The sequence below is a fragment of the Prionailurus viverrinus genome, chromosome X, assembly GCF_022837055.1.
Source record: "Prionailurus viverrinus isolate Anna chromosome X, UM_Priviv_1.0, whole genome shotgun sequence".
NCBI lineage: Eukaryota > Metazoa > Chordata > Mammalia > Carnivora > Felidae > Prionailurus > Prionailurus viverrinus.
The window spans coordinates 5,011,672-5,037,185 of NC_062579.1; the positions used below are offsets into that span (position 1 = coordinate 5,011,672).

A 25,514-nucleotide genomic window follows, 5' to 3' on the forward strand; every position below is an offset into this window, starting at 1 on the left:
TCTATATCTAATACGAACACACAAATCGCTGTTAATTTCTTATTCTTTTCTATACACAAATCTCTTTTCGGAGTTCAAATAAATCACAGAAGAATTTGTTAGTTCACTGTTAAAATTGATATGATTTACAAATTGGAATAAAAGTGTCGTTCTCTTTCCTATCGGATGATCGATCAGGTGATCAATGACTTTTTCCTAAATACAAGAAATTCCTTTCTGCCTCTGCTCTGGCACTGCAAACATTGACCTTTTCCATCAGGTAATTAAGAACTCAGATGAAAACAATTTGATGCTATTGTTAAGTCACTTAAAGGCACAATATGAAACCTATTTTAACGATCATATGCCTATGTTTGGATAATCATACCTTTATATGGCATAATAATGCTCTCATTTCAACAGTTTATACTTGGATTCTTTTCATTCTTGACACCATTCACGGATTCCAAATACCTTCATTTCTCTTGACCACGGACGGGTAGTTGAAGCAAGACAAACACAAAACCAGACTGACTGCAGGTGAAAGCAACATATGGACAATGTATTTTTGAGTCCAAAGGAATGAAAATTTTAGAAGGTTCCTTTTGTCTCCTTAGCCTAGAGTCTCAAGCAGCTTTTATACTTACAAGTCAACAGATTAACATTCTTGATGATTCACTGTTTCAAAATAACTCACATTGTACTTCCAAAGTGACGGCTAGAAATACTGCTGGCATTTATTTCCTTAAGCATATTCGCTAAGTGGTACTGAAATGCAAATACCCAAGAGAAAAATCAGAGTTTCTACATTTGGACTAAAAGGAGGACACACACAGAGATCTGTTCCTTCTCTGAAATAGAATGTGTTCAATAGTAGGCTTAAGCGGTGTTTGTAAGTATGGCATTGTGGGAGGGAGGCAACAAAATGAATTCTGGGAAGCGAAGGCCGTTCCTTGAATAGGTGCTCATGACTGCACCTGTCGCCCAGAAATGGGCTGATATGATTACATGTGCCTCCGCCACCAAACAGAACGTTTTCATCTTCGCAGCCTGACCATGTGGTTCCTGGCACACGGCAGGCAATCAAGACCCATTTGGTAGGATGAAGACCACACAATGGATCACCATCTTAAATAGTTTGCAGTTGAACTGGGGAAGTGCAACTAGCACGTGGGAGATAATTCATCCTGAAGACAAATAATAATATCAACCGACTTGTGCCGATCCAGATGTCAAAGAGGACGTGGGAAACTGAGAGCCTTTATGCACTGCTGGTGGGAATGCAAACGAGCGCCGTCTGGCGGTTCCTCAAATGGAGAAACAGAGAGTTGCTCTATGACCCAGCAACTCCACTCTTAGGTAGGTTCCGTCTCGAGAGCCATAAAAACACATGCCTGCACAAAACCCTGCACATGAACACTCACAGCAGCATCATTCATAATAGCCAAAAAGTGGAAACAACCCAAACGCCCACCAACTGATGAATGGCTAAGCAAAATGTGGTCGACCCATACAATGGAAGGCTATTTGGCCATAAAAAAGGAACGAAGTTCTGATACGCGCTACAACATGGAGACCCTTGAAAACATGCTAAGGGAAAACAAGCCAGAAAAGGCAAATCTATAGAGGCAGAAAGTAGATTAGTGGTTGTCAGGGGAGGGGGTGCCGGAGGGCCTCCGGAGATGCTGGAAAACGTTCTAACACATGTGGTGATGGACGCACAGCTCTGTGAATGTACCGAAACCCACTGAGCGGTACACTTTGAACTGGTGACTCTTACGCGATATGAGTTCTATCCCAGTTTTACAAAAAGATGCCCAAGAGGCAGAGGGGCAGGAGTTTGGCAGAGAGGGCGATGTTACCGCAGCTGGAGGAGGGCGTGGGGACGGAGTGAGGTCTTCAGGAACGCACCGCGTCCGGGTGTGAGGAGAGAAGGCATTGCGGATGACAGGAAGAAGGTGACAAAGTGAGGCTGCTCACTGTCCCGGTCACGAAAAGAAAGGCTACCACGCGTGCACCCTCCTCTGCTAAAAAGCGCCCCTGCCTCTGCTTCCAGGGGACGTCGCCAAAATGCCACTCCTGGAGCTCCCCATTTTCCCTTTAAAACACTAACTTTCAGAATTCCTCTCTAGCAGATAATGCCAAAAGAAGTCCCAGACATCTTATCATTTCGTCCAGAAATATTTCAGTATTAGACTCCTAATGTTTAACCTTCACCTAGCTTGACCTTCTGCTGTTATCATGACACTCGTCCTATGACTGCACAGCATTCTATGTCTTTCCCGATATTTGAGGGTCCGAATTTCAAGAAGGGGGATGTCCATGTGTCTCAGGGGACAGCAGGGGCAGCATGTGGTCATGTGAATAGATTTGGAAACCTCTAGAGTTGTTGGTCTTCATAGGTTCTCGAGAGTTTACTATTAGACATTAGAGGTCATGCCTCCACTTGGACTCAGCTCCATTGAGGAGACTGTATTGTGGTGTTGCACAGCAGAATGCTATTTAAAAATAACATTCTCAGCACATTCATCAACTTTCCAAAAATACTCTGCTTGGCTCTAATGGCAGGATCTGAGAACAGGCTGGTCATGATGACCACAAACTTTGGGAAGGATTCTTGCTGAAACATGGCTCTGTGGGGCGAAAGAGAAGAAGCATAGAACGCTTGGGCTCGGAGAGACATCCCAGGGTAGCTAATCCAGCCTCCCACCCAAGAAACGAATTCCCCTTGACAACCCTCCCGGGTAGGTATCACCTTGACCTGAACACTCACGGCTTTATGTCCAGCCAGCCTAGGAGAGGGCAGTTTTTACCTAGATGATCCTAATAGCCTGGTCAAACCTTAAATGAAGAGCGACAATATAAACTCTAGAAAAATACATAATATCTACAGCAGGTTCTCTATCTCACACTGTTGTTTAGGGCTCGATAATTCTTTGTGGTGGGAGGTGTCCTGTACACTGTGGATATTTAGGAGTACCGCTGGTCTCTACCCGCTAGATGCCAGGGGCACATCACCCCCACTCCATCTGTGAAAACCAAAAACGTCTCCAGACATCACCAAATGTCTCCTGGGGGCAAAACCTCCTGGGTGCGAACCAATGAGTTCAGGGGAGCACATTTACCAGAGGATATCTATTAGGCATGCGTGACTAATGCTTGACTGATTATTCTGACACTTTACATTTGTTGGTGGCTTTTCAGGTATTTCTTTCCAAGTTGGCATACTACACAATGCTGATGCTCTCTAAGACCACAACCGGAAACAGTTTCTATAAAAAAGACTGCGTCGGCTGCAAAAAGGCAAAGCAATGATCAATCATTTAAACCTACACACGGTGAAATTATTATCATGTTTTTTGTCCCATCTGTACACATGAATACTGACACGATGGGTAGTCACTATGAATAAGATGATAGTCAACGGGCAACCCCCACTGACAGATGGGTGAAAATTTTTTCATTCATTTTTCCTTTTTACTTATTTATTTTTCAATCAGTTCTTAAGAAACTCAATAAACACCTTCTCTTAAAAACCGTAAGACTACCATTGTTCTAGCTAACCTAAAAAAATCTATTTAACCCAGGGCACCTGGGTGGCTCAGTCGGTTAAGTGTTCAACTTTGGCTTAGGTCATGATTTCACGTTTCGTGGGTTCGAGCCCCACGTCGGGCTCTGTGCTGACAGCTCGGAGCCTGGAGCCTGCTTCAGATTCTGTGTCTCCCTCTGTCTCTGCCCCTCCCCTGCTTGTGCGCTCTGTCTCTCTGTCTCTCTGTCTGTCTCTCTCTCAAAAATAAATAAACATTAAAAAAATTCTTTTAAATCTACTCAACCCACATTTCAGCTGAAATGTATACACATATAGTGAAGAACCAAAGAAAGCAATAATGCTGCTTGATAACATAAAACAGAAGGACAGCGCTGATTAAGACTACTGTGTTTATCCTGAAACCTGATGCCTCAGGACAAACAGATTTAACAAGAGAAAGATCAGAAAAGAGATAGAAGGCTGGGGTGGATACAGTTCCTACAGGGACTTTCTGGCAATTTCAAGGGCTTCGAAGTTGATGGATATTGGTCTTAATATGGTGCTTCACTAACAGCATACCTTTGATTATAAACAAAGTCATTGTTTTTCCCTAAATATAAAACAGAAAGAGCAGGAGTCAAACAACATACGTTTTTAAAAATAACTCACCAACATTTGGAATAAGGGGAAGGAAGGAGGAGAGAGGAGAGGCAGGAAGGCATTAGTTGTGTGAAACGTGTGCCCTCCCTGGTCGTCAAGTGGTGTTGTCCACTGGCCATCTGGAGTGTGTACTTTTGTACAACAGGAATGGGAGTAGAGAGGGGCAGGCCAAATCCAGGGTGTCTTAACCTTGGCATTATTGACATTTAGAGCTAAACAATTCTTTGTGGTGGAGGCTCTCCTCTGCACTGTAAGACTGTTGAACATCCCTGGCCTCTATCCACTAGATGCCATTTGCACCCTTCCCCCAGCTGTGACAACCAAAAACGTCTGCAGACCTTGCCAAATGTCCTTGGGCGGGGGGGGGGGGGGGGGGGGGGGGCAAAAGTGCCCCCAGTTGAGGACCACAGGGCCACGGGCATTACGTTCTAAGAGCCACAGGAAGGAAGCTGTGACCTAACAGCCATTCATGTACAGGATGTTAGGATACTCAAAACTTGACAATAATGTACACCTCATCACCCAACAGTAAATTCTTTGACATAACCCAAACTCAGCAAATGTTTGTTGACTTGAATAAAAATATATCATTGGACATATTTCCTGTTTTGGAATAAAAATAATTAGGTTTAAAAGCTAGTACGTTATACATTCTCATTACACACACACACACACACACACACACACACACACACACACACACACACACAATTGAAAGACATCTGACAACATGTTAACTTTTACAACTGAGTAGTTACCATTTATTCAGGGTGTACTTTGTCCTGATCACTGTCCAAGCACTTCATGTACATCCTCCTCCATAGTTCTGACTCCAGCCTTGTGAGATAATTTTGCTGATCCAATTAAAAAATAATACTGAGGCTCACAGAGAACTTTCTCAAAGTCACCCAGTTAGTTAAGTTCCAGAGTCAGAATTTGAAGCGATGCCCGATTCCAAATACAAACTCAAAGGATGACATTGCCCAGAAATTTAGGGTCTCGTTCCCAAGCTCTTGGCCACACGATTGCACTCTACCTAAACATCTAAAGATTGTCTCGTTTTAAAGAAATCTGTAAACGCTAACATACGAGAACAACTCAAATAAGCATACAAATTTTCCATCCATTTTGGTTGCATCTTCTCTGAACGTTTTCCAAACATTAAAGACTGCCAGTGAGTCACACTTTGAGCCCATTCCTAATTTAAGCAAAGCTTTATATAGCAGATTAATTAATAAATAGAAGAGTGTGCTCCCCGTTTTGCGTGAGGAAACGCATCGTAACGACTCGGGCTTTAACTCCCAGGAGTCCCCTCTCTTCTAGGATGGCTTGGTCCATGACTGTGCTGGTATCAGTAGGTCCAGCAATCGCTGGCTGTCTGTGTGAGTATCAGCTCCAAGACGCTGCCCTGGCAACACCAAGCCCTGCTTGCAATGTAACAAACCCCGAAACTGGAAGCAAAAAGCGTCTTGCACCTAAATGCCAGATCCACACATTTCGCACATGAGCGGTGTTTGACACATTCATTCCACTTTTGCCTGCCACTTCCCCTCTTCCCAGGACCTTATTACATAAAGTCTTAGGTGTTCTGGGGAATAATTGGGCATCAATTGTGGCAGGGTGTGGGAGGATGCCTAGGTTACCTCCCATATTACACACTCTATTTAGGAGGTGGGCAATTCCTATTTATATAACCCCGATGAAGATACACCCCAGCAATTCGGGAGGGAGGATTGCCAAAACCACTAGGTAATTTCACTTGAACACCTTGTACTAAGTACAAATCTGATTACTGCCTTCATCTTCTCAGAAAGGAACAGGTATCACTGCAAACAATCATTTGCGTTGGCTGCCCAGTGTGGGAAAGCCAAGGGGCTGGAATTCAAAGCCGAGTGGCACGCCGGCAGAGAACAGCAGCTGCATTTTACCATGCAACACGAAAACATGGTCCCATACCCATATCACCTACAGAGATACAAAATCCGGACTATTTCAGTGGAAAACGCGGTCCTGGGGTGCCGAGGGCTGGGGCACAGGCATGGGGGAGAGTGGAAAATCGCACTGATTGACATAAAAGTTTCCTCAGCAGAGAACTGAATCAGATATATCACCTTTTGTCTCCCAGTCCAGTCCTCTAAAGCCCTGGTGTCCAATATGGCAGCCACTAGCCACGGGGGCCACAAAGCGCTCGAAACGTGGCCAGTTAAAATTAGGATGTGGTATGAATACAAAACACAGGCCGCATTTCAGGGACTTGGAATGAAAAAAATATATACAATAATATACCTCCCCACTAATCTTTCTGATTGCATACCACAATGAAACTATTTCAGATATGTCAGGTAAAATATATTGTTGTTGCTCTCTGTCTCTTTTACTCTTTAAACATTTCTCTTAGAGCATTCACAAGTACCCATGTGGTTTGGGTTACATTTCTACTGGACAGCGCTGGTCTGAAGGCCGAATGCTACGTTAAGTCATGATTCATGTAGAGCTCAAAGATGCTTTCGTAAGAAAGTGTTGCTTGACTGAGCTTGGCTCTCTATCACCAAACGTTAACTTCAAACATAACTGGAAAACTGAAATTTCATTCACTGCCTTCTTGGCGAAATCTGTTGGCTAAACAAATCTGCTGTTTCGCGACATGAAAAGGGACGGTTAACAATGTAAGTAAATGTTCTTCCTTCGCAGACATACTTAAACCATGTTAAGGCAGAGATGAAACAGACTCATAATTAGGTGCTGATGTCGAATATCCTGCAATGCTTCAAAAAGACACAGAGATGGAGAAAGGCCAGGCCTGCACAAGGCAACTGGGGAGAAAAGGCTGAATATAGGAACACAAACATGGTGCATACAGAGACCCGAGCTCCGCTACCCTGTGCTCGGCTGCTTCTAGTTCTTTTCCACATCTCCTGTCCATCTTCTACTGTCACCAGCACCCGATTGAGTCACGCTCGGCTCAGAGGCAAAAGCTACCTTCCTCGTCTCTCTGATGAGCCTCTCCACCCGTTCTATCTCCTATTGCTAATCTGTCCTGCACCCCACCATCGTAAACCATCCGAACTACCTTTGGGCTCCAGAACTCTGCTCCAGAAGGCAGAGTAGCAAGGTGCCTTCAGGTTGGAAACAATGTTATCCATGCACCAAAGCCTTGAAGTCCACATAAGCCACACGAGCGAGATTCCAAAGACGAGTGTTAGACTCATTCAGTGTCTAGTCTTCCATTCTGTTCAAGTTCATCTGCAGTCTTCTTAATTCAACATATAAATCAAAAAAGAAAAGCAACCCTTTTGCTTTGCATTTGGTTCACCTAAAAACTATCCCATGTAATTAGAACTCAATGAAAGGAACAGCGCCTGCCAACAGGAACCACATTTTCTATTCAGTTCATAAGTTTTATGCCCCTGAAAGCCTCATCTTAAGAAATGTCGTGTTTGTGGGTGGCTATAGATTGTTTTTTCTCTAATCTAGAGCTCAAAGCAAATGTGGTCAAAGGATACTGCTGTGGGTAACCTCAGGAAGGAAAAATGTCTCCAAAAATATTTTTTAAAAAGAGCAGGTTACAGTTCTTAAGGCCCAGTACAGTAAATCCTCAGCGACCCTGGATCATCTAGGAATGAGTCATTCTAGATAAGCACACATCCTGGAGAGCCCAAAGTTTATGCACTAACCATCTTACTGTAAGAGTTTTTATTTTTCTAATGGAGATATTTTCTTGTCTTTAAAAGCCATTGAACCAGTTAGTCATATAGGTACAATTAGAGGTGAAAATACCGATCAAATTCAGAGCCGAATGAGCCCGTCACAGTTTTACCACCGGAAGTGAATGTGTCTCCAATCATCCTTAGTGACAATCCATTATGACTGATAGCATCTCTTCAATGTGGCACTCAGCTCGGCATCCTCATGGGTCAGGGGTCAGGGGCTGCTGGCTGCCTCTCTGAATGCTCGAGCAGTTCTTGGTTCTTCGTCTTCATTGCTCTCTCTCCTTCCCACTGTCAACAGTATGGGCACATTGCTATCCCACCATTGCTTTTCACCTCTACCCCCAAGGGGTCATGGGTGCCCACCCAAGTCCCAGGTGACCAGCTGGCTGCTACCAGTCAAGCCCTACCACTCTAGCTCCCTTTTTGCTTTTCCTTCATTGTCTACAACTGCTTCTTCACACTTTCCAGCTCTGAAGATGAGCTTCTCATGAGCCTATCACCAATGGGCGACCAATGTCTTTCCTTCTATAAGACAAATCCATAATGGATGACATCACTGGGCAAAAGCATGTGCCCACTGGATCCCAGCTCTCTTTCTCAGGAGAGTTTCTGCTTTCTTCTTCTTTTTTTTTTTTCCTTCATCATTAATTATTCTGCAGGCTGCTATCCTAAAACCTAAGGGTTTACTATATGATTTTATATTTTCACAGGAAAAAAGCCAACTAATTTTAGAATTTGAATGGCTAAGGTCTGGCATGGAAATCAGAAATCCTTGGTTCCTGGTCTATGTACTGAATTGCTGTATAATCAATTTCTACTCAAATAATTAATTTCTGTTTCAGTTTTATTAACGATTATGATTAGGTCAACAGCAAAACAGTAAAGGGTGTCATCTCTCCTTGGAAAGACAAAAAGCAGCTTACCCTGAAGGAGTCTGGAGATGTTCTTTTGAATCAGCTAACATGCGTGCAAAACCCAATTCTATCATTTAGTATCTCTTTGACCTTGAGAAAGTTACTTGGCATCTACAAGCCCCAGTTCCCCATCAATAAGATGGGACAAATAAACGCCATTAGACTAAGGAAACCAGGCCTCAGCTGGGAAAAGCAATCCTTGAACAATGGAGAGCACGCAAGAATACATTTTCAAAGATACTGATCGTTCTTCCTTTTCAGAGGCTCATCGCACAATTTGGCCTAGGGCATTCTGACCGAGCTTGCTATAAACACACGCACACACAATGTAAACACACATAACACCACCACCACCACACCGGTTAAACAGATTATGCTACATTTGTCTACAAATGTCCACATAAAATGCACCCTAGTTTCCTGTGGTTGGCAGTCCTGGTTGCTCCCAGCATGTTGGCCCTGATGAATGTGTGGGGTATGTGGGTGGTTTGGGGCATTACAATATATCCCAGTCTCCGGCAAAAGGCCAGACTGTGCTCACATAAACAGTCCTCGGCTCATGCTGTTTCTGTTTCCCATGACATAAAATAAACTGGCTGCCACATATATATTGTAAGTAAACTGAGAACTTTCTTAAGTACATATATGGCCAAGTAACACATAAATAGATAACTGAGGAGCTTTTGTTTCGCAAGTAAATGTGCCTAGACAATTACTGTACAGTGGACTATACCATTCAAGTCCTCCAAAGTCTAGCATTGGTTGGCTTTTTTTTTTTTTGCTTATTTTTATAACCACTTCATTGAGATATAATTCACGTACTATATAACTCACGCGTTTGAGATGTTCGATTCAATGGTTTCTGGTATATTCAGAGAGTTTTGTAACCATCGGCATGACCAATTTGACAACACTTTTATCACTTCAAAAAGACACCCATACCTACTAGCAATCACTCCCCACTACTTTCTCTCTCTCTATGGATTTGCCTATTCTAGACATTTCATATAAGTGAAATCACACAATATGTGACCCTTTGTGGCTGGCTTCTTTCACTCAGCACAGTGTTTTCAAGCATGACCCATGCTACTCAGTATGTATCGGTACTTCATCCTTTTTATTGCTGAATAATATTCCGCCGCATGGGTATATCATATTTTACTTACCCATTCATCAGTTGAAGGGCATTTGGGTTCTTTCAACTTTTGGGCTATTATGAATAATGTCGCTGTGAATGTTCGAGTTTGTATGTGGACACATACTTCCTTTCTTTTAGGTATATACCTAGAAGTGGAATTGGTGAGTCATATGATACCTAAATGCCAGACTGCTTTCCAAAGTGTCTGCACCATATTCTGTTCCCACCAGCATTGTATGAGGGTTCCAATCGTCCGGTCTTCTTGCCAACACTTGTTATTGTCTGACATTTTTATTGTTACCACTCTAGAGGGTATCAAGTGGTACTTCCTGGTAGTTTTGATTTGCATTTCTCTGATGGCTAATGATTTCGAGTATCTTCCATGTCCTTATCGGTCAACTGTATGTATGTTATATATGCTTACTGGCCATTTGGAGGTGAACAGGTCGGAGGTATGTGATGGAACTCAACACAGTCATGGAGGAATCAGATAGAGGAATGTTATCCTACAGTTCTTTTTTTTTTTGTTTTTTAATTTCTGCTAGCACAATGAGTGTCCTAAGGAATTTCTGAGTAACTTTAATCTTGAGACTGGAATTTGTGAGCCAGCCATAAATCACTTAACCAAAACACGATGAAACGCTATTCAACAAAACGTTGGAAGGAGCAGTAAGATTAATAACTAAAAACAACAAATGACTTCAATACCATAACTTAAAAAAAAAAACCATGAAAATAGAACAAAAAGTCATCTGTCCATTGGTCAAAGGTGTTATCGTTGGCTCCTGTGTCAAAGATTAAGACCCCAGCCTGGTATCCTGTCAAGCAGAGTCTACTGAGATGATGTATGTATGTGTGTGCGGGTGAGTGGAATAGGATGGTCGGTAAGAAAAATGGCAACCAACTTCTCAATGTACACTATGGGACAAGCGTTGTCGTAAACGGTGTGGGAAGCACTGTGTAAGTGTCACCTATAATATCTGTTATCCTTGCAAGGTATTTATTATTGTTGCTCTTGGCAATGGTTTGTTTGTTGTTACAGAGAAGGGTAACAACGTCCTATCCTTGCCCACAGCTGCCTCCTGCTGAGGCTAGCAGCCATTGTGGGCTCCTTAGGCACAAAACTCCACGCAGGTACTACAGACCAACACCGAGCCATAGCTAATTGGCCTGGGGTGGAGACTGATCCAACAGTGACCCAACTGGCAGAAATCTGTGAGGAGGCAGAGCAAGAGAGTCTTCCCAGCATAGATGCCACCGCCCAAACTAAACCAATGGGACTCTCTCTGTTGCTAGTTAGCAGGGAGATGTAGTAATTGGTGTTCAGTGGGTGTCAGAGAAGCCAGGATCAGAGTGAAGCAGATTTTAAAATAGTAGGATCCCACAGTAGCCATCCGTGAAATCTTCGTATCAAGGTTGACAAAAACCTGGGACCGGAGAGCCTGTGGGTGCCATGGTAATAAAGGACCTCCTATCTCGAGTGTTCAAAGGCTGTAACACAATTTCATCATGTCCTTTTTATGGATGAGGAAATTGATCATAACACACACACGCGCATGAGCGTGCACACACACACACACACACACACACACACACACCGTCACAAGGCTTAAAATGTTTCAATAGCTTCCTCTTGTTCCTAGGTTACGATCCAATACCTTTAACTCTGTGGCATACAAGACCCCACAATTCTTCCTGCTCAGTCTGACTCATTTCTCCAAATGCCTCTTATGCCATTCTCCCTCCAACTCACTTTGGACTTTCCTCATTCAGTTCCTTGAACCTGTTATGCTCTTTGTTTTTCGGAGTCTTTGTGCAAACTAGTCCTTCTTTCTGGAGTGTTTTCTCCTTCTCTTTGCCACCTAATGCCTGTCCAGCCTGGATGGTTTTTTTTTGTTTTTTTTTTTTTTTATTTTTTTTTTCAACGTTTATTTATTTTTGGGACAGAGAGAGACAGAGCATGAACGGGGGAGGGGCAGAGAGAGAGGGAGACACAGAATCGGAAACAGGCTCCAGGCTCTGAGCCATCAGCCCAGAGCCTGACGCGGGGCTCGAACTCATGGACCGTGAGATCATGACCTGAGCTGAAGTCGGACGCTTAACCGACTGCGCCACCCAGGCGCCCCTGGCCTGGATGTTTTAACCTAAACGTCACTTCTGCAGGTGTGACAGATACAAGGAAGGCCCCAGCCAGGTCAATCTGGTTCCACAGCCCTCAGAGAAGGCAGAGGGAGGTCTCTGAATTGCACCCCACGGTTCACTGGATATCTATGCCAAGGGTTCACTCAGGAGCACAGGCAGGGGCCTGTGGCCACACGCCCTCTGGCCTTCTCGGAGTCTTGCTGCCAAGAGAGCTGTTGAGCTGGAGGACCCCTGCCATGTCCCGGGACAACCGCAAAGGTGGTGCAGGGCCTCCATGCTCAAGGAGACCCAGTCCTCCGCAAGGACAGGAGGATGGGGATTTGTGTGCACTTTGCTTTTCGTAATGGATACTGCTGGAATGTGCAGCCTGTGGTGAGCTATTTCTTTTAAAGGACACTGTTTTAATTATACGGGTAGTTTTGTGATTTTAAAAAGAGCACTACAGAAAATTGTGTTGTAAAGCAAATAATCGCCTTCTTTTGTGCGTTTGCTTAAACCTACAAAACTGAGATAGCACTTCACACCGACTAGGATAGCTATGATCAAAAAGGCAGACGATAACAAGTGTTGATGAGTAGATGTGGAGAAATTGGAACCTTCCTACCCTGCTGGTGGGACTGTGAAATGGCGCGGCCATTTGAAAGCAGTGTGGTAGCTCCTCAAATGGCTAAACACAGAATTGCCACAGTGACCCATAAATTCCACTCCTAGGCATATACCCGAGAGAAATGAAAAGATACATCCATATGAAACTTATACATGAGTGCCCATGGCCGTTATTATTCATAACAGGGAAAAAGTGGAAACAATCCAAACGTCCATCAAGTCATGAGTGGATAAACACAAGGTGTTTCCATGGGATGAAGTACCATATGGCGTACTGATACATCCGACACAAGTGAGCCTTGAGCACATTATGTTAAGTGAAAGGAGACGGTCGCAAAGGACCACGATAGTGCATGATTCCATTTGTACGAAATGTCCAGAATAAGCAAATTCATAGAGACAGAAAGCAGACTGGTGGCAATCGGGGCTGGAGGGCGGTGGAGTTGAATGGAACGTGGCTGCCAGTGCATACGGGCTTTCTTTTAGGGGGGACACAATATTCTGAAATTAGCTACTGGTGATGCTTGCACCGTCCTGTGGATATACCAAAACCCACCAGATTGAGCACGTTCAGTGTATGACGTATATTTAAATGTGTGAATTATACAGAGGCATTAAACAAATGATGCTATACTGTAGGTTTACAGAGGAAGGCGTCCCTACCCAACTGCATGTGTCTGTCTGTGCTGGACCATCTAACAGGCAGGTCCCTCGGGTTAACGCACACATCTCCAGCTATCACGGGACCATTTTCCTAACTGCTGTGAAAGAAAAAGCCCATCTGAATGGAATCACGGGGTATGAATGACCTTGATCACAAGAGCAAGGGAATGATAAACAGAAAAAAAAAAAGGAGGAAAGAAAAGAAGGTAATGTTGGAATGGGATATTTCCATTGTGCTAGAAAATAAAGGGGAAAAAATAAGTGAAAAGTTGTTTCCAGTAGAATCTCTTTCAACTAGGGTAATAATTTCAACAGCCTCAAGGAAACCTCAGGGTCACACAGTCAAGGCCAAATGTTGATGAGGAGGAGAAGAGTACGAGCCTGTGGTGGTGACTTCATTATATGGAAGGCAGGCATTGGACCTATGTCACCAAAGGAATTCTGTGTATATATTCACATTTACATTTATGAAGTTAACTTTATCAGAGTAGAATTGATGCATCGTAAAACTCACCCACTTTAAACGTACAATTCAATGACTTTTAGCCAATTACCAAATTGTGCAACCATAACCGTCATCCAGTCTTAAACATTTTCATCAAATTATGTAGACAATTATGATGGTTGCTCAGATGCCTTTTTGGCTTTGGATTTGAGAAGGTCAAATTTCTTAGAAGTCTGGTGTTTAGTTCAGCAAGATGTTTCTGTATCATCCACAAATGTATAGTAAAAAATGGTGCTTTTTGTCATTTATTACATTTTAATTTTTCTAAGAGGGTGGCCTAGAAGCGAAAACAGTAGGCCGTAATGCTAGTAATAAATACTTTTCGATTCTCTAGTCAGTGCATACTCTTTAAAATCAACTTTATTGACGTGAAATTTACATGCCATGAAATTCACCTGTAAATTTACTGAGTTGCGCAATATCCAATATCAGAACATTTCCATCGCCCTAATAGCGACCCTGGTGCCCATTAGCGCTCACCCCCTTTCCAACTCCCAGCCTTAGACAACGATTCATCTGCCTTCTGTCACCATAGATTTGTAGAAATCATTATATTTTCATACACACACACAAAATATAGATCAAAAACATTTCTCCTTTAACAGAATCCTACTTCTTCTATACAAAGATTTTGGTGTCTGTAATATTTAAAATTGTTTAGGTAACAAATAAGCCAAAGGTTGCGAAGAGACCTCTGAATATCCGTCTTACAAACAAGTTTTCTCCACTGGAGAATAAAAAGCTGGTGACAACCAACCAATAGACCACATTTTTCCATCATGCAATATTTCCTCATTAAAGTCAAAAGTGTCCATTTTATCCACTTCCAGCATCCCTTCCCACAAAAAAAGCACAAAGTCTAACAGGTTAAAACAGTTTACAGCACACATTCTTTATTTTATTTGCAGAAGAAACCCTGAAGAGGTTTCGTCTCCTCCAAATTTGGATCACAGTCTGAATCAAGCAAACAAAACTTTCCCAAATGACATTCAGTTCCACAGCTTTTTAAGGGCTTTGGTAAAGTTTCTAGACATTAAACTCTCTTTAAAAATATTCTGGAAAGTTGTGACTAGTCAAAAAGCCACCAGCTTTCTTGGCAACCTGGTAACGTTGTGAGCACTTCCCAGTTAATCATAGATCTGTTATTTTAGGGAACGCTCCTTGAGATCTTCTAATTTAATTCACAAAGGGATATTATATAGCTTCTACAAAATAACAAGATTCTTATCACGGTGAGTTAGAGGTTGCCCCCGCCAGCCATATATACATACACTATAGTTCTCAAGAAAATATTGTTCCCACATTGCCTTTCTCTTTTAATGAATTGACCATTGGTTAACATGACAAATATACGAAACTGAGTCATTTCCGCACTACCCTCCAGCCCAGCACAACTGTGAAAGTAGATAAATCATGTTTCGCTCTGGGTTTGTACCACCCAATCGCTACCATAAAACACAACGCCCTTATTCAGGCCAATCCATGGACTTCTGATAGCAGCCTTCACGGGCCACAGGTTGCCGGTTTCTGAGGCTGGTACACTCGCCCTCACAAGGGTGCTGACCTGGTTTCTCTTTTCAACTGGAATTTCCTCCTCTGGGGTCATGTGATCCCCACCCTGAGGGGCATTTTCCTGGTACTCTGATCAGTGCCCCACCTTGCCCCTCGCTTTGGAACTGAAGAGAATTCCAGGCTCACCCTCCTGCAGAGTCCAATGAGAAGGCGACTCACGGACATCAGGCCTCATATCTGGTGGGAACCAGGTTTTGCGGGCCTCCCAAGCTCCTCTTAGGAGACACCAAGGTGACATTTAGTCAGGAAGCTGCTGAGATCTAAGACAAGACCTGCAGGAAATGATAGCAGGAGGCCATGTTGTAGGCCGAAAGCTGTACAGACATCTCCATTCAAAGGGTCACAAGAATGTGGATGAGTCAGCCAAAAGAAACATCAGAGAGCATAAGATGGGGCCACATCCCTTGGCAAAACACAGGCTGCACTGGCAGGACTGAGAGCTCTCTCACCACACACCTCTTGTAGCTAAGCATGCAGCAAGCGCTACAGAGTTTAATGAACAGGGCAGTGGTGTTTTAAGGGTCAGCCCTTGGAGGCCCTTTACATTCTTTCCTCTGAGGGAGTTCGGGATATACTAATGTAAACATCGCAAATGCAAAACAAGAGGAACCAGCATTTTTCAACCAATGAGAAAATGCCATTTTTCAGAGTTCAATTCTCAACTGTCAACTGGTAAGAATAGGAATGCTCATGAAAATTATTCTGCCTAGAATATTTACAAAAGAAGCTATTCCAAAAAAAAAAAAAAAAAAAAAGATATTAGGCTCAACTTAAAAATTCCAAAGGGTTTTCTGGTGACTTAGAGAATTAGACAAGGCAGATAGGTTTCAGACACTATGACCTATGTGTGGATGCATCTTACTTTTTATCCAAAGGAAGCCTGAGAGTAGAAACTAGGTATTATCTTTTCGAAATTTTCCTTTAGTGCTGGACACATACCCAGTTCTCCACACCTACTGCCAAATAAATGAATGTTCAATGGTATTTTGCCCTTATCTGCATGTTCCCAGAATTCCCTTCTACTCAAACGATGTGCATCTCCTTTCTGCTGCCTGTGTTCGTACGTAGCACTAGACCTATCTACAGGGTCTGTGGTAACACGCAGCATAATTTTAGACCAGAGATCCACAAACTTTTTCAGTAAATGGCCAGACAGTAAATAGTTTAGGTGTCTCACGCCATCCAGTCCATTGCAATCACTCAACTGTGGCGTCATAGCGTGAAAGCAGCCATAGTCAATATATAAATGATGGGTGTGGCTGTTTCCAATAAAACTGGATTTATGGATGCTAAAATTTGTATTGCATATAATTTTCACATGTTATGAAACAGGCTTCTTTTGATTTTTTTTTTCCCCAGTGTTTAAAAATGTAATGTTTATTCTTAGCTTGTAGGCTGTAAAAAAGCAGGCGGCAGTCTGGATTTGGTCCATGGGCCATGGTTTGCTGACCCCTGATTTAGACAACCGAATGACTGAAATCTAGCAGGTGCTCTACTAGGTGAGATCAACTACAGAGCAAACTTGGGGGTGGGGGGAGAAAACCACCAGGATTTGGCAACTGTTCAAACAATTGATACAGTGGAAGAAGACAGGGCAAAGGTTTTAAACTTCAGAGAGGAGATTTTGCGTGTGTGCATTATTTTTAATTTAGCTTATCCATTTACATGTCGAAATTGATCAAATTAACCATCTAATTTCCAAAGGCCGGCTCTGATTTGTTTGAACCAAAGGATTAAATATACTTTTCTTCCAATTAGAAACGACCTCATCTACAATTCTTCTAGGTTTTAAAACAGGAGCTAAATTTATAAATCTTTTTGAAGTGACACCAGTATATCCCAGCAGATTAAAAAAATCTCCTGGGAGGTCATTCGGAATGTTTTCCTTTTGTTGGGTTGAGGAGCCAGGGCCGCGAAGCACAAGGAAACCGGGGAAGACGGTGATGATTCTGTTTAAATGTTGATACTATTCATTCTATTTCTATAATAGTCCCTTGATCTCTGTTCAGTCTCTATCCAATCGATGCAGATTTGTGGGGACGGTTGTCAGTGGGGAGGCCCCGCCATCTTGCCTTTGTTGTCTAATTAGGTCTAAGGAAATACATGTTGATATCCATGACAGAAAGAGCTCATTGACCAAATGGGGGAAAAAATGAGATGGATCGATTTGCACCTTCTTGAAAACATCAGTATTTCCAGAAGAATCTGATTGCATGCTGTGGTCAGGTAAATGATTTGCCCCCGTTTCTCACCCCTCTCTGCACTCACAAACTTCCCAGGGCCCCATCAAGGAGGAAGCGTTATTTCCCTATCCTCTGACATCAGGCTTGGACATGTGACTCGCCTCGGCCAACGGCAGGTAGGCAGACATGAGCCTGTGCCAGAGTCCCACCCGTGCATTAAGAATCCTTAGTTCCCGCTGTCCTGTTGTGCCTCCGCACTTTGGCAGGTGGCTGCTGCCGCACTGACCCCGGCCCCAGAATAAACGCCACATGGAACAGAACCAACTGAGAAATCAAGCCCTGCGGGACGAGCAGATTGGCCTCGGGTCAAGCAGCTGAGCTCTGCCCAAATTAAGCCAGCCCCAGTGGGCCCACAGATGCACGGCAACAAGTGATGGCTGTCTTACGGGACTGAATTTCCAAGTAGTTTGTCATGTCGCATTATTAGTGTAGCAACAGCTAACCAGGACAAAGAGCCGAGTCCACGTTTCAGACGACAGAATCATAGAGTGAAGCACCATTTCGCGTGTCTGTATGCATCCACACGCCAGGAGTTCGGGATTTCATTTCTTTTTAAGACAGCCAAAATTAAAAAGTGTCCTCCAGTGCAGAAATCTCACAGAGGGCCCCCATTTCTTCAAATCCAGGTTCTCCTTAGCGCCCCCCCATGGTGACATGACGTGCCTACAGGGCAATGATGGCATTATCTGCCTACCTAATGGAAAGCAGTAAGTTGGCCTACTCCATTTCTTTTTTTTTTTTAATTTTTTTTCAACGTTTTTTATTTATTTTTGGGACAGAGAGAGACAGAGCATGAACGGGGGAGGGGCAGAGAGAGAGGGAGACACAGAATCGGAAACAGGCTCCAGGCTCTGAGCCATCAGCCCAGAGCCTGATGCGGGGCTCGAACTCACGGACCGCGAGATCGTGACCTGGCCGAAGTCGGACACTTAACCGACTGCGCCACCCAGGCGCCCCTGGCCTACTCCATTTCTAATAAAGATCCAGGCAAATCATACAGTAAAAGTTTGCAATCATTCAAGTAGCCAATAAGAGCATGCCTATGTTTGCAGACTCAGACAGCATCAGCGCGTTTTACACCTTTTTTTAAGTAGTGGGAACCAAAGAAATGCAGGAAGTCTTTCTAACTGTGTCCCGATGATAAGGTTTCACTCCGCGGCCATCCTGAATAAAAACAGCTATTAAGGTTTTGTTTTGTTTTGGTTTTTTTTTTTTTTTTGAAACAGCTAATCTTGATAAGGTTCAAACTTCTCCCCAAGGGAGGTCTATGAACTGCCACTCCCTTTGAAATGAATGAATAAAAATGCATGTGTATCACAAATGCCAGGGTTTACATAAGCCTGTGCCGCCCAGAGTGTGGCTCCCGCAAACACATGCGGGACTTATGTCTATCCTTGCTCATAAATACTTTGGGAGGGCAGAGCGCCAGCTCCCATGTCCCTTTTCTGGGCTGCTGCAAGTTCAGCCGCACGGCTGCCGTTCCTGAAATGGATGCTCCATCGGAACAGCCATGCAGAGAGGGAGCGTGGAGCAGCCACGCAGAAGCTAAAAAAGTCTGTGGTGTTTCCATCAAAAGCACTCGGCGAGAGAAAACACACGAGCGGGGCTTATAAAATTACCACAACACTCAGCTAAAAATACCAAACGGGATGTTCTTGATTTGTGATTGTGTGTGTTACTAACAACAAGGATACAAAAATCCTCTCTGATCCCATTATCAGTTCACCTTACTTTCTCCCGTTACGTTTCTGGATGTTTTCGGCAAAAATGATGAGCGACGACAGGTATGCTGCCATTGTGCTGGAAGGACAGACGGAGTCACTTACAAGGGGTCGTTTGGGGCGCCTGGGTGGCTCAGTCGGTTAAGCGGCCGACTTCGGCTCAGGTCATGATCTCACGGTCCGTGAGTTCGAGCCCCGCGTCGGGCTCTGTGCTGACAGCTCAGGGCCTGGAGCCTACTTCAGATTATGTGTCTCCCTCTCTCTATGACCCTCCCCCATTCATGCTCCGTCTCTCTCTGTCCCAAAAATAAATAAACATTAAAAAAAAAAAAAGGGGTCGTTTTACGGAGAACAGGTGAGTGGGGGCCTGGATTAGAGATGGGGGGAGGGAGTAAGGGAGAGCCTTCAAAGGGGCGGCGTGAAGGAGTTCTTTTGTGGCAGTGGGACAGTTCTGGGTCTTGAATGTGGTGGCAGATATGCCAATCTATACGCGGGGGGTGGGGGGGGAACGGCATGGAACTGCTCACGCGCGCGCGTACACAAGGAAATGCATATAAAACACCTGTCGGACGTCAACAGGGTCTGCAGACACGTTCATAGCGCCGTACCAGTGTCAGCGTCCTGGTTTTGATACTGTACTATCGTCACGTAAGAAGCTATCACCGAGGGACGCCGGGCAAAGGATAGCCGGGATCTTTCGGTGGTATTTTTGCAACTTCCTTTGAGTCTACGATTACTACAAAATGAAAGTTTTACAAGCCTCATCTCCAAGGTATCATCTCAAACCACTTCCCTTTTAACCATCGGCCACTGTGTGGTGGGCCAAGCACTGAAACTCGGCAAACAGACAAGGATTCCAATCCTAGACCCCCTACTGCCAGGTCCCCCTACGACCTGGAAACATCCAAACGCAGCGCCTCCGTTTCCTCACCTTTTCAACAGAGGTGATATTAGGACCTACCTCACAGGCTTCTTTTGAGAACTAAATAACGTAGGATGTCGAGGGCTCGTGGAAAGCACTCAATAAATATCGGCTGGTATTTTTACTGTCAGTCTGCCTAATTATTTCTAAGAGCTCTAAGCTATTAATTAATTTTGCTGGCATTCAAGCACACACGAAGCGTCAGGTACAGGCCACACGCGGCCACGGACATGGAGTCCAGCTACGCCCCCGGCTCTGGCCTCTGCCCCTTTGGATTTTTCAGTTCTGTAGCGAATATGGTGTTTAAAGAAGCAATTACAAGCAAGATGGACATTACGAAAGTGGGTAGGAGGAGGCCTCGAGAGGGAACTAACTCAGGAATGAGAGGCACTTTCTGCAGTCCAGGTTGAAACGGGAGTTTTCTCTCTGCCACGTTCCTCGGAGTTAACAGGGTGTTTACACTGCAGTCCTCACTCGCAACCACTCCTTCACCAACGGAGATGCAAGTGAGAATAACTTTTCACGGAAGTTATTTTGTGTAGAGGCAGAAGGTTAAGGATGCTTCCTTTTTCATTGTTTGGGAAATCAATAACATGAGACTATTCTAAAGGGCGGGGGGGGGGGGGGAAACCCCATTAGAGTTAAAATTTATAGTCATAAATTTAGACCAAAGCATGTTTGAATGAAGCATGGGACTCCTCAAGGTGCAATTCATTACAATACATGTGTAAAACATATCATGGTATAATAAGTGAAAAGTCACTGTTGAATAGGCTGGAAATATGAATATTTTTCAAAGACGTGCACATCACATACGGATGGAGCTGGCATAACACATTACTAGCTTAACTGTGCTCGTTGCAAGAACCCACAGGGGAGAGAAAAGAGACATTCTAAGCAATCTGAACATCTCCTACATCCTCCGGGATTTAGGGTAGTTCATAATGTAAGTAAGCCCTAAAGAAAACCGAACACGCATAGGAGGTGTTTCGTGTTTGCAAACTTTCCCCCGCTTCTGCCAAAACAAAACAAAAACTTCCGCCCTTCCCCGGGCTGGCCCGAGTCCTGGGAGCCTCATCTCAGGGGACCACATTCTGCCCTCACTGCAGTCCTCTCGGGGTACATTTCCAGGGTCGCTTTGCCTGGGGTTGGAAGTCACCGCGTTCTGGTAACACCGGCCCCTCCCTGTGCCCGTGTGGTAACAGCCTCCCCACGTTGCTAAGGCTTCAGGCTGCACCACCCCTCCTGGGCTCCCTGACACTTACCGGCGCGTCAGGGATGGTTCGTTCCCGAAGTTAAGGCTTTCTGAGTGTTCCACCTTCTACCTGCTGTCGGTCAGCAGCTAAGGCGGGAGAATGCCTCATCTTTTGCGATCGACGTTAAGGCTATGCTTTACATGTTGCTCAGGCCATCAAAGTGACATCAGAATGGGACTGTCGAAGGTCATACGCATAAATAAATACTTAACAAAAATAATATTTTCCAATCCTTCCAGCAAACTCGACATTCCGTTTTCTGGCTAAACCATTATTACCCTGTGGATCTAATTACAACGGCAGCGACACGGCCAAGTGAGGAATCCAGAGGAAGCCCTGCCCCGGGCGGGGCGGCACCCACCTGGCATGGGGGAGCTCCGCGGATGCAGAGCAGAGGTGCCCCACATGCCGGCGAGCAACTTTTAGCCTCTTTATTTTACTTGGACTGACTTATACGTTTCTTTCCCAGATATTTCAGTCAGCTGCAGAAAGGGGTCATTCAAAAATATTTTTAAAGTTTATTCATCTGAACGTCTTCTGCTGTTCCCATGGCAACCCTTCCCCAAAGCCACAACTCCAAATTCTTCTGAAAACTTCATTTCAGAAATCTAATTTAGCCGACACTCCACACGCTCAAATCATACTCTACAAAATACTTAAGTTGGAAGAGTTCGAAGGATGTGTCAAATAACCAGAGAAGAGGGGAGAAAATCCTGAGCGGTTTTCATTTCCAAGGGCCATAACGTCTTTAAAGGAAAGAGCCTTCAGTAACGATGATCATATTTGAATGAACAGATTAGTCTTATACTTTGTGCAGAACTCATCCAAACCGAGAAGTAGCCCTTACTTGCATCGAAGCCGTGACTATAAAGACCGAGAAAGCGGTACCATGTAATGATTGCTGGGAGTCCTTGTTGTTTTATTTGGTCTTCATCTTTCAAGTTTTTAAGTATTCAGAATGTATTTCAAAATGAAAGAAATCAGAAAGGTTGATCTTTGGAAAATAAGGTTAGAACCAGAAAACCTAAGAAGCTACATTAAAGGATATTAAATTCACTGCATTCGTTTGTAAACACTGTGGATTTTTGTCCAAAATTTTACAAGAATTTTACTCCCATCATTTTGGAGCTTACAGTCTGAAACGGGCTGTGCTAATTAACGTTCAGTGACGTGGCCAGGACTTAAGAAAGGGCTCTGCAGTCCCTGTCAACGGCAAGCTGGACAGATCACCAACTACCTGCCAGCTGGGCTGCTCGGGTAGACTTCCAACCTGGATGGGACTGAGAATGAAAAGCTGGGGTGAGAGGCGGGGTGGGGGGGGGGCGCCTGGGTGGCTCAGTCGGTTAAGTGCCCAACTCTTGGTTTCAGCTCAAGTCATGATCCCATGGTTTGTGAGTTCGAGCCCCGCATTGGGCTCTGCGCTGACAGCACGGAGCCCGCTCGGGATTCTCTCTCTCCCTCCTTTGCCTCTCTCTCTCTCTCTCTCTCTCTTTCTCTCAGCTAGAGGGAGCCATCTCCCTCCTCCTTCCTTTTGCATTTTCCCCAGAGCAGGTCTGTCCCTATCACATCCTCAGTGAGTGCTTACTGGACAGAGGTGGGCCTTAGCTCCTCACTCACATACAGTCACAGATCCAATGTCCGTGCACGGAGGCTTTCTGAGAGTTCAGAGATTATGATTTCTAATTTTAGACCTGGGACCAACTAACAGATTTAATAAACTGGTCTTTCAGTGAAATCAGAATAGGGGTATTTAGACAAGGCTGTTAGACCCGAATAAATCAAGAAGTCAGCTAAAGTCTGACGAGGAGAAAAGCCAGGAAATGTTTACAAAATAAGGCCCGAGATTACCAAGGGCATCATGCACTCCCGGATAGTTATTGGGTGCCTACCCTGTGCCGGGCCCACCCGAGGCAGTGGGGCCATCGTGGGAAAAGAATGACTGCGTCCCTGCCCTGAAACAGGGAGTGAACACAAAGGCGGCAGCTAGTGTGACAGAATCAGGGGTGATTGAGTGGGGTCAGAAGCACTTTGGAAAGAGCCGTCAGGGAAGGTGACATTTTCTTCTGCAATTCGGAGGGCACCATAAAAGCCTGCCACACAAAGAGCATCCCAGGCAGAAGGGACAGCACGGGGAGACGCCTCAGGTGAGAACAAGCTGGTCACATGTGAGGAACAGAAGGGACACTAATGTGGCTGGGCAGGGGTAAGGTGAGGGAGGGTCGTGGAGGAGGACTCGGAAGGCCAAGGTCAAGGAGGAAGAGATCAGGCTAAGCGTAATTGAAACCAACTGGTGAGCTTTGCTCACTGAAATGTCACAACTTCATTTGCTTTTTAAAAGATCTCACTGGTCCCATGATCCGACTATAGGGTCACCGTGTTGTCTTGGCGTGGACGACCGGTGCTTCGGTTTACATGACAGCAGCAGAGATGGAAAGGAGAGGATGAATTTGGAGAGTGCTGTGAAACAGACCTGGCGGGGCTGACCCCGGGGTGTTCTGGCGTGGGCAGCTCCCGGAGCGGGCAGCCACTTAGTGGGGCGGGGAAGGCCGAGAGTGCCGCAGGCGAGGAGCCGGAGAGAAATCGGAAAGCCACTGAAGACGGCATATGACTAGACGATAGCATCACAACCAAGGTGAGACTCAAGTGCATGTGGTCCAGGGTCATCACAACGTGGGGAACGGGAAGAGTAAATGATAGAACCCTCTAGTCAGAAAGGACTAGGCAAAGAGTACTATTTGTTTTCCGACGGTTGGCAGACGCGCAGTAGGAAGTGGCTTAAAGGGTGGGAGACGTGGCTTCCTAAGATGACGGGTGGCGGTGGGGGTGGAAAAGGTAGCCACAATGAGACGAGCTGTTAATTAAGGGGATGCAATAATCTCCCATTTATTTGTAACGTGCGAGACGTTTGCCTTTGTGAGGAGACAGGCGACAAGCTGACAGCTACAGAAGTGAATTCCGGGCCGTGCGGCGGCCCAGTGCCCTCCTGCGCAATTTCCTAAGATGTCTACACCAGCGGCGCTGATGGGCGATAACCGATTCGTATCAGCTCAGCCCTGCAATGGTGCCCAGCTCGGGGTGACTTGAGAATCGCCAAAGAGTGTCCCCTCATCAGCGCCACTGAATTATTAAGTGAACTCACTGGCTTCAAAGTCGTTGGAAACCAAATGTTCCTAGAGAGCACATTTGGAAACTTTGCTGTGAAGACCTGAACCATTTGTGGTAAAGAGAGGCCCCCTCCCAGGGTAGGCAGGTCAGCCCTTCCACTGGCTTCCTCAAGGGGGGGGGGGGGTGAACTAGAGCCAGGGAACAGTCAGCATTGAACGCTGAGGCTGTGGTCGAGAGCAGAGACGGTGGGGCGACCGCACCAAACAGGAAGTGAGGTCAGCCACAGTGGAGTTCAGAAGTAGACCGGTCCACGGGACGGACATGGCTGCACATTGACAGCTGGGCTCCACAGGCATCGGTCCCGGGTCAGAGTCTAATGCCCCTGCTTCCTGTCACTCTGCAGTGAACAGAACACGTGTCACCCCATACATAGATTTATGTTAGCCGGAGGCATCATGAAACTTTCTTCCTGTTACCCTTTCACAGAAGGGGGATGAAAGTAAGTGTGTGCCTCCAGGGGGTTGTTTCGGATAAAAGTACTCGTGGGCTTCTCCTAAGTGCCTCTGATCATCTGTTCGAAAACTAAGGCTCGGCCCAGTAATTCTACTGAAGGAGTCACCATACTTGATTGTATGACTTGGCATGAAATTCGACCTGTGCTGCATGATCTTGGCAGACAGGCAAGGTTTGTAGTATTTTGTTTGTGGTTAATGGAAGAAAGCATATGAGGATTGTTGGGGAAGGTAGGCTAACGTCATCTTTAACCCAGGCCGCGCCACCTAACTCCGGGGGGGGGGGGGGGGTCACCAAAAGCAGGAGGACACCGTTAAGGCCGTGATCGCTGAAAAG

General features: G+C 45.0%; 1 protein-coding gene across 3 annotated transcripts in view; it reads right to left on the reverse strand.

Annotated features, from left to right (window-relative positions):
• The window catches only part of ARHGAP6 (Rho GTPase activating protein 6), a 451,443-nt gene that overhangs the window by 202,754 nt on the left and 223,175 nt on the right, over positions 1 to 25,514 (reverse strand). Inside the window, exon 1 of one of the 3 annotated variants that reach the window (XM_047844199.1) lies at positions 21,570 to 21,819. The exons of the other annotated variants lie outside the window; for them this stretch is intronic. The gene's annotated coding sequence lies outside the window, so the exon portion shown is untranslated. Of the gene's footprint in view, positions 1 to 21,569; positions 21,820 to 25,514 lie in introns of those variants that run through there. 3 annotated transcript variants of the gene reach the window in all.